Genomic DNA, 9,584 nt, shown 5'->3' with positions numbered 1-9,584 from the left:
AGATTCCAAATCGGATATCCGCAACTAAATGCAGGCAAGGTATCTGTCGAAGCAGTCAAAACTCTGACTGCCGGCCCGACACCGGCAGAACTAATTAACCTTGTTTGGACTCCGGCCCACGAGGGCCTCCGGGGAAACAAGACAGCGCACGCTTTGGCCCGAGGACTCACACACCAGGACCCCAATGCGGTCTCGTCGAGCAGAGAGCCCCTTCAGAGGTACGAGGAGCTGAACACGTACCAAGATATTCTTAGCCATTACAGATTAGGAAGACAGACACTACCTGGAGGATGCTAGGGCCTCAGCAAAAAGGAAGAGGTCTTATATAGAAAGTTACAGGCGGGAGTTTTTCCGAACCCACTCGCACTAAGCAGATGGCATCCGGCGATCCAAGCCCCGAGGTGTAAACAGTGTAATGAAATAGCAGATATGATCCACGTGGTGTGGACGTGCCCTAGCCACAACGAACCAGACAGGAATATGGAGTCCTGGGAGGCTTTAATGGCCAGCCAGAAAGAAGAAGAACAAAAAGAAGTCATCCGTCTGGCCCTCGACACCGCTGAATCCCAAGAGATAACAGCCTGCTGAAAGGGGAGGAAGATGACGGCGGTCAAGACTCGTCTTCATCGCCCTCTGATTCCTTGACGGGTGCAAATAAAGTTATTTCATCATCATCATGATTGCAGGACAGAGTAGAGTACCTGTCTGCAGGCGCCTTAAAGTTCGCTCCTCCGTCTTACTCAGCCATTTTGCAGGGGCCAGGAAAAGGCGATGGTTGTCGCTATAATGTGTTAATATTTCCCTGAATCGTAGCAGCGACTGGTTAGTCTCCGAGCCAGAAGAGCTGGAATGAGAAGCCCGGTGAGTAAGCGCTCGGGCCGCCGCGTCAGCGGCCTCATTACCTCATCGCGCGTCTTAGCCGATGAGAAAGCGGAGCGCCCTCATAGTGGTCGTCGCCAGGCTAGGGCGGAAGCCTTAGCGCGTCACTTGGCAACAAGCATGGTGCTTACTACGTAGATGTAGCCGGGCCAAACCACGGGGGGTGGTACACGGCCGCGGTCTTACATCAAGAAATGCAGGTGGATGGGCTCTCTTTTCGAGCCCCAGGCACAACACAAGCTGAAGAGGTTGCCATCGCCCTAGCTGCTTCTGATTCAAAATACAAACACATCAGAAGAGGCTCGTGTTCTGCGTATCGCAATTATGAGGCTGTCTTGATAACTTCACTAGCTGAACGGATACTAAGGAACTGCAGCCGAGATACCGATCCTCCTTCTCGCTGCATAAGTTGGACTCCGAGCCATCAGGGCCTAGCAGGCAACGAAGCTGCAGAGGCGGCGGCCCGAGCACTCATTTTCCGGGCGTTCCCATTGGCTCCTGAGCACCTGGAACCTGAAGGTATGCAAAGGAACTGGGGAAAGCAAACGAACGCGCTCTGCTTCGACTATTCACTAATACAATGCTGTGCCGGGCAGTACTAAAACACTTCAATCCCGTGCCCCGTGTTCACTGCCTGGTGCAAACACTGTGGGAGACCTATCGCATGGTTTGGGCTTGCCAGCGCAACTCACCTCTCTCCCCCCACCTCAACCCTTCCAGAGTTGAATGGGTGGTGGCCCTGCTTGGCTGCTCGGACCTGCAGGCCCAAAAGGCTTTGGTCAAGAGGGCTAAGCTGGTGGCTTCGACCAATAGGGTCCCGGAAAAGGAATCCACCCATTGCGCGGCTCTTTAAAAGAGCCTCAACTCTTTTGTTAAATAACGGCTTTTCGTCATCATCATCATAGTAGAGCGCCGGTGCACCCTGCGCGCTTATAAAAGTCTAGCAGCGGCAAGCAGTGCTAGCGCACATAATTCGCACTTCATTAACTGCGCAAATCGGGTGTAATTTTTTATGCTAGATTCCTTTCAATAACAAGAAAGCGAATTCCTTCAAGCTGTTGCAGTTTTCAGTGCGAAAAAAATAATTGTTCCAACAATACCTGTTCATGGTTTACGAGAGTTTAACGTCCCAAAGGAACTGAAGGTATGAGGGACGCCGCAGTGAAAAGCTCCGGAAATTTCGACCACCTGAGGTTCCTTAACGTGCATTGACATTGTACCGCACATGGGACTCTAGAATGTAGCCTGCCAGTATTTTAAAAGCACTCTCAGACTAACGGTCGTCAGTTTCAGTCGGCCAACACCATTTCGTTCTAATCTATATTGGTATGCTAAGGTTTAGGTTTAGGGGGTTTTAACATCGCAAAGCGACTCAGGTTGTGAGGGACGCCGTAGTGAAGGGCTTCGGAAATTTCGACCACCTGTGGTTCTTTAATGCGCTGGCATCGCACTTCCGAAAGTGGGTAGGGAGCCAAGTATAGCATTCGGCTGGTTAGCATTGGCCAGCCTCAAAGCGCCTTTGCATCGTAACTTCCCCCCCCCCCCCCCCATGCTTATTAGGTACCCGATGACCCATACGGCCCACCTGATTTCCAATCGTGCGGAGCTTCTTCAGGGTTACATCAATCTTTCGGTTGCAGTGAATACAGAGTCCCTACAATTTTATCTCATCGCGGTCAGGAATGCGGCCACTGCAAGGGCGAGGGCAATTTAGTGGTACACATTGGGTTGGGCCGGAGCTGTACGAATTCTGATTTGATCGGAGAGCATTCGAGGAAATAGCGATCAGCAGATCCGTTCCACGATAGTAGTCACTTGTTGCAGGTTGGCCTCGATTTGCCATAGCGGCCCGTGCGTTGCCGAGAGCATGATGTCGTCGGCATAAAGGGCATGCCTGATGCCTGAGACATCGTTAAGCAATGGGGAGAGGGGAGCCATAGTGAAATTAAAGAGGGCAGGGATGACCGCTCCCTGTGGAGTTCCTCGCGTACCGAAGGGGTACGGGCCATGTTCCCGGTCTTGAATACGTATATAGGTTTGCAAGTCAGCAAGGAATATTCGGATGTACCTAAACGCGTTGTGTCCGCAGTTCGCTACAAGTGTGTGAGGATGATATTGTGGGTTACATTGTCGAAAGCCCCTTTGAGGTCTAAGGTGACGACCACCTTGTCGCAGCTGGGGTATTTGACTGAAGCCAAGACTTCCTTGTGGAGTTGGAGCTTGACGACCTGCGCGGACAGGTGTGGGCGGAAGCCGCGCATGGTTTCTGCAAAACTGTGCTTGAGTTCTAGGTATCGAGAGGGTCTGTCCATGAACATGGTTTCCATAAACTTCCCCACACAAGAGGTCAATAAAATGCGTCAGAGATTTTCAATGTTTACGGCTCTTCCAAATTTTGTCTACTGCATTAAAAATGGAACAGGAATTGCGGGGGCAGTGAGATGCGTCCATAAGGACGCTTATCGGGCTTTATGGTTCTATGATGGTGATACTCACTTATTTTTTCGTGCAAAAAAGTGAGGGAACCCGCCGCTGTAGTTCATTGGTTAAGGCGCTCGTCTAACGAGCCGGAGCACTCGGGTTCGAACCCCATCATGGCAGCCGCGTTTCGATGGAGACGGAACGCAAAAAAATTCACTGTGGCTTAGCTTGGTTAAGCCCGGTAGTTGCGAAAGCAATATCCGTACCTACGCCATGGTACAGCTCGTAGTGTAGCTGGTGGTGGTGCTTGTGGTTAGACTTGTGGTGATGCATCGGTTATACAATGCAATCCAATCCAATCCAATCCAATACAATGTAATCTACTCTAATCTAATGTAATGTAATCTAATCTAATCCAATCTAATGCAATCAAGGTCAAATGATGGTCAATGGTGGTCACCGCCGCGGCACGATGGTGGTCACCGTCGCGGCACGGCAAAGGCGTGAAAGTGCAAGTAGTATTGCTTTAGTGGTCATCGCCGCGGCACGATGGTGGTCTCCGCCGCGGCACGGCAAAGGCATGAAAGTGCAAGTAGTATTGCTTTCGCAATAAAAGGCGTCCATGCGCCGTGCGATGTCAGTGCAGGTTAAAGATCCCCAGTTGGTCGTAATTATTCCGGAGCCCTCTACTACGGCACCTCTTTCTCTGTATCTTCTTTCAATCCCACCTTCATCCCTTCCCTTACGGTGCCGTTCAGGTGTCCACCGAGATATGTGAGACAGTTAGTGCGTAATTTCCTTTCCTCAAAACCAATTTACCAATAACAAACTTAAGAAAGCAGGAAAAACGGGAATATCCGGCAAAGTGCTTTTTCCGCCCCGTTCGAAGGAAAGCTATATATAAACGTTGCCCGTAGTAACGTTACCTAGGGGGGGATGTCTTAGGGTATCTTGTTTCAGCCAGCGTCTTCGGTTCGGCGGACGTGGTTGTTGCGACGGGCGTCTCTTCTTTCACTCTTTCCTCTCATGTTTTAACTCTCCTCTTTCTGCACGTGGCAGCGGTGGTGGCTCTGCTCGAGCCAGACAGCAGGCTCGTGCACTTTCCATTTCATCCTTCCTTCAGTCGCAACAACAACAACAATGTTACGTATTCTCTGTTAAGGATGTTTCAGCGGAACGAAATTGCGTAGCAACGCTGCAGCCCGTACTGTAAAAAGCCGCACACTGCGTCGAACATGCGACGGTGTTAGGGTGTGTTCACGCTAATATCCATACATATCTACGCGTAACAACGTTCTACTGCTTTTGTGCGAAATTCACGGGCACTGGTACTATTAGCAGGGGTTCCTTCACCCTCTCCTGCATACGGGCCAGTATCGTCATCAGCCTGACTCCTCCCACTGCTGGTCAACGACCTCTCTCGTATCTCTCTAGTTAACCCTGTCCTGTTCCAGTCAAGGCCATCTCATCCTTGCAAACTTCTTAAATCTCATATCAACCACCCAACCTCTTGCCGCCCCCTGCTACGCTTGCCTTCTCTTCGAATCCCGTCTATTACCTTTAACGACCATCGGTTATGTTGCCTTCGCATAAAAACCCATCTAACACATGTTAGTTCCTCGAAGAGAGCGGTGGCTGAGTGGTTATGGCACTCGGCTGCTGACCCGGAAGACGTGGGTTCGAAACCAGCCGTGGCGGTCGAATTTCGACGGCGGCGAAATTCTAGAGGCCCGTGTACTTTGCGATTTCAGTGCGCGTTAAAGAACCCCAGGTGATCGAAATTTCCGGAGCCTTTCACCGCGGCGTCCCTCATAGCCTGAGTCGCTTTCAGACGTTAAACCCTCATAAATCTAAACGCAAGCAACATCTGCGCAATGCTACAATTCATGTTACTGACACAAGTTTTTAAAAACGCGCGTCTAGCCCCTTGCCTGCGGACATAGGCAAAGGAAAGAAACACAAGTCGATTTGCAAACACGGTGAACCTAGTGATGAAAAAAGAAAAATAAATGACAACATATTGTGAGTACCATGGTGGCAGCCATAAAGCGCCGCTTTATTCCGCTCACTCAGCGTCGCCAGTCTCGAGCTTCTTGAGGTGGGAAGCCTTCTTCAGGGCGACCCTGTTGCGCCGCTCGGACAGGGTCATCTTGGCGTGGTTCCACCTCTTCTTGACGATGTCGGGACGTGGAGCCTTGGGCTTGGCCGATGGGTCAGCGCGGATGGCCGCGTGTGCCTTCTTGTAGATCTCTTCGATCTCGTCGGCCGTCACGCCGAGCTTGTTGTAGCGGCCGAACTGCTTCTTGTAGGCCTCCTCGTCCTCCTCGAGCAGCACCTTCATGTAGTCGGCCACGTGCAGGCCGTAGATGTGGCGGCGGTGCACGTCGGCGTTGAACTCCTTGGTCTCGCTGTCATAGCCCGGGAAGCTCTCGTTGCTGTGCGGGATGTTCAAGCCACCGTCGACGGCCCCTTTCAGGCAGCCGAAGATGCGCGCGCCTGTTGTGGTGCGAGCCAGGCCCACGTCCAGGATGCAGTAGAAGTCGACAGGCTGCCGGCCCTCGCTGTCGACGCAGTTGTCCTCGCCGGTGGCCTCCTCGCAGCCTTTGTAGACCCGGTCGAGCTTGAACTTCTGCACCATGCGCCGCGCTAGCAGCAGGCCGGTGCAGTAGGCAGCAGGGTAGTTTGTCAGGCCCAGCTCCACACCATAGCGCGGCAACTCATGAGAGTAGGCGGCACACACGATCACGTCTCCTTCGATGCGACCGTATGCTATCTGGCAGATGATGTCGCGGTTTGTGATGCGGACAATCATGCGGTACTTGGGCGGGCTGTACTTGGTCTTGTCCTGTAGAACTAGCCTGTGGCGGCTATAATAGTCGGTCTCATCATGTCGCCTTCGCCTGAACTTCACTTGAAACCTCCTTAAGTAGGCCTTTGTGACAACTTTAACGAACCCCATGGTAATTGGGAAAAATATCCCACAAGGATTACTTGTGGTCTCACCTGGCGAATAGGGTAATCAGCTCTTGGTATCGGAACACGAGCCTTTTCTGACCTGTCTCGGTCACATCGAACACCAAAATAACCTCTGTAGCCAGCAACAGGATGGGTCGTGTGCGAGTTTCAATGAGAAACGTGCGTAGAGGCGCTGCTAAGCTGTTAATTTTGTGACAGTAATGTACAAATTAAATACTTCAAAATCAACTATGCTTGCGTTATATTATATTATTGCTATTAAGAAAGTATAAAATATTTTATTATTGCTTACAATATAGCATATTTTTTCGCTCCATCTGTTGGTGATTATGTCAGTTGCAAACTGTGTTGTTTTTCTTGTTTATTTTTCAAAGAACTACTCATTTTAGAGTATCAAAGTTTGAACAATAACAAATACACTAGACAATTAATTTTATTGTTTCATTGAAAAGAAAATTGCCTTGAGGTGCAGAAACCTGAAACAGGGAACAGGCAAAGCTGAACGCTTTTCACAGCTTTCGGCACGCGGTCGCGGCGCACGTGCTCTAGTTTTTTTTTTCCAGTGATCTCAGTGGGGAACAAGGACACCGTGTGTTCGTTGTGATTGTCACTTAGAGGAGTATTAGAATTCCGCCTGAACGTAGGATGCCCCGGATGGCGGACTATATTGTGGTAGTCGGATTCGATCATGAAAAGGAGCTTGAGTACTCGTTTCTCACTCATCTGTGTGGTGGCGTGATGACTGCGTCCGTGACGACTGGTGCCGAGGTATTAAGTTCGTCCTGCTTTGCTCACATAGCCAAACGAACAAGCCAGCAGCCCGCCGCTGTAGGCTAGGTGCACTTTCGTTTCGTAGCGACGCTGTCGCCAGAGCCTGGGTAGCTGGGTTACTCTTCATTTCGCCTCAAAACAGGCGGACTTTAGTACTTGCTTAAAATTTCGTGTGTGCGCTAGGTTCCGCATTTCCTGCAGAAGTTGCTAAAGGCTGTTGCGGGACGCTGCCGGTTCGGACCAGACCGCTCATGTTATGCTTGTCCCCAAACAGAGGCGAGATTGCTGCTCGCCAAGCGCAAGCACATTAAGTAGTAGATAAACCAGTGTTTAGATGGCTGCTGCGTTTACCTATAAACCGCGGAAAGACCCGTTTAGCCTTGAATGTAAAAACCTGCCTTCATGCGTGCACTGTAGCGACTTCAGCCGTCAAAGAAAAGCAGAAGCAAGAAATTGCTTTTGCATCAACCGCTAGCGTTGCTGACCGTGACTGACAAGTTGCTCGGAGCATAGACAGTCGCAGAGGGCCTCTGTAAATTTTCATGAATTGTGAGCGTAATACACCATGTCGCGATATGTAAAACAACTGTGTCGAATGGTTTATTGGGGTTTCATGTCCCGAAGCAACTCAGGCTATGAGGGACGCCGTAGTGAACGGCTCCGGAGATTTCGACCACCTGGGGTTCTTTAACGCGCACTGACATCGCACAGCACACGGGCCTCTAGAATTTCGCCCTAATCGAAATTCGGCCGCCGCTGCGGTGATCGAACCCGCGTCTTTCAGGTCAGCAGCCGAGTGTCATAACCACTGAGCCACCGCGGAACTTATTTGGTACTTAGTTCATACCACTGAGCTGAGGCCATTTGGCTGTCATGCAGTGCCTTCGGAAGGTGTAGCTGTTTCACAAATCTACAATTGGATGTTGCAATTATTAGGCGAGGTTTTAATTCAACCGTTTTGTTCTACTCAGCGCGTATTTTTAGCCTTTTCGTCAATTCTGTATTGAAAACGATAGGGAAGAAAATGTTTGTATCGCTGGTAATTGGAGGGGGGGAATAAAGAATGTATATGTCAATAAATGATGATTGTGATTTTAAGACAAAATAGTCGGAAAAGAATGTAATGAAAAGCATGCACAATTAATTGGTTGAGCACCAGTGGGTCACACAGACTGTTCGATCTGCGGGTAATTACTATAATGTGGTAGGCAAGACAGGCTCCGTCCTCGCGCCGTCGGCGCGATTTGACAAACTTAACGGATAAGCAACGGACATCCCTTGCAATAAAAAGAAAATATACCGCCGCATTTATCAGCCCAAAATTAGGGTAACGTTTGACTTATCCTTTATCGAAGGCGCATTCTGTGAAGCACTGTAGGCGCCCGTTTGCAACGTCCGTGTCTTGGTCTTGTTACCTTTGCATCCTTTGATGCCCTTTTCAGAGCCCGATGACACACACATTCGTTAGCTTCTCCAAACGTGGGAGTACACGCGGTTTTGTGAAGGATCACCGTCGGGATTGTGAGAGGTCGTGGGTTTAAATCCGTCTTCATGCAGTCAGTGCTGTTATACATCTATCTATGAATCTAGGAAATTAAGCTAAGTATTGTTTTGGAGATTGTCTGAAAGAAATTGGATGAAAGTTTAGTACTTAAAATCGGTTTATAACGGGAGAAAGAATACGTTCCTTACTTGGGTATCGTAAAATTTGGGCAAAGTGAGATGGTAGATTTGCGGCTATTGAGGCCGAATGTGGTTGGTCGCATATGTTTGCACGGACCACGTCGTCACGCTAAGGTAACGCTTTGGGGTCCGCTTGTTATCAGCGGCGCCTTCGCCGTGGAAGTCCGTTCGCGCTAAAGGCTTGTGCGTCCTCCTTTTATCTGTAGCGGACCTCCGTCAAGTTAAGAAAATGTTAAGAGTGAGGGAGCTCAAAAATGTGCGGTAGTTTTGTTACCTCGTCGCGACATGCAGCGAATGAACTAGGTCTTGTTCTGATCGGCGTCAGCTTGAATAGAGAAAGAAAAGAAAATGTGAATAACTGGTTATATACCCGCATCTAACTGCAGGTAATATGTGCCACACTCCTCTTTCTGAGGCAGCATGCAGTTCACCTGACGGCAGCCATACAAATGCAGAAGAGCATATGTTGTGAACTTGTCTGCATATCTAGGTCAGAAGGTTTCAGGTGTGTGGCGTTACGCACTGACCTACGCGGTGTATAGCGAGCGACTGTTGTTTCTTCCTTACGGCGCGCGGATTATTTTCGGTATTCTCGTATTTTGCCGCCTTAATTTATTTTTTTGTGCACGGTTAATTACCTGTTTTTATCTTCAGACAGCGTATCCATATTGGCTGTAGTCAAAACTGATGATTCGCGCTTACGGTTAGTACGCACAGACTGCGCATTCAGGCGTGGGAGAATTAGAATCCAATAAATAGAGGCTGGTGATGAAGCAGCAAACGAAATCGTGTGCAGCCGTAAATTTATTTTCGATTGTCACCGGGAAGCATATGAGAAGGCTTTGTCTTCATCG

General features: G+C 49.6%; 1 pseudogene; it reads right to left on the bottom strand.

Moving 5' to 3' along the window:
* Positions 1 to 5,258: 5,258 nt before the first annotated feature.
* LOC149371124 (large ribosomal subunit protein uL18A pseudogene) lies at positions 5,259 to 7,692 on the bottom strand (annotated as a pseudogene).
* Positions 7,693 to 9,584: the final 1,892 nt, after the last annotated feature.

The sequence above is a fragment of the Amblyomma mixtum genome, chromosome 1 (assembly GCF_055824585.1).
Source record: "Amblyomma mixtum isolate Tamu chromosome 1, ASM5582458v1, whole genome shotgun sequence".
NCBI classification, from domain to species: domain Eukaryota; kingdom Metazoa; phylum Arthropoda; class Arachnida; order Ixodida; family Ixodidae; genus Amblyomma; species Amblyomma mixtum.
This window is presented reverse-complemented; position numbering and strand designations above follow the sequence as displayed.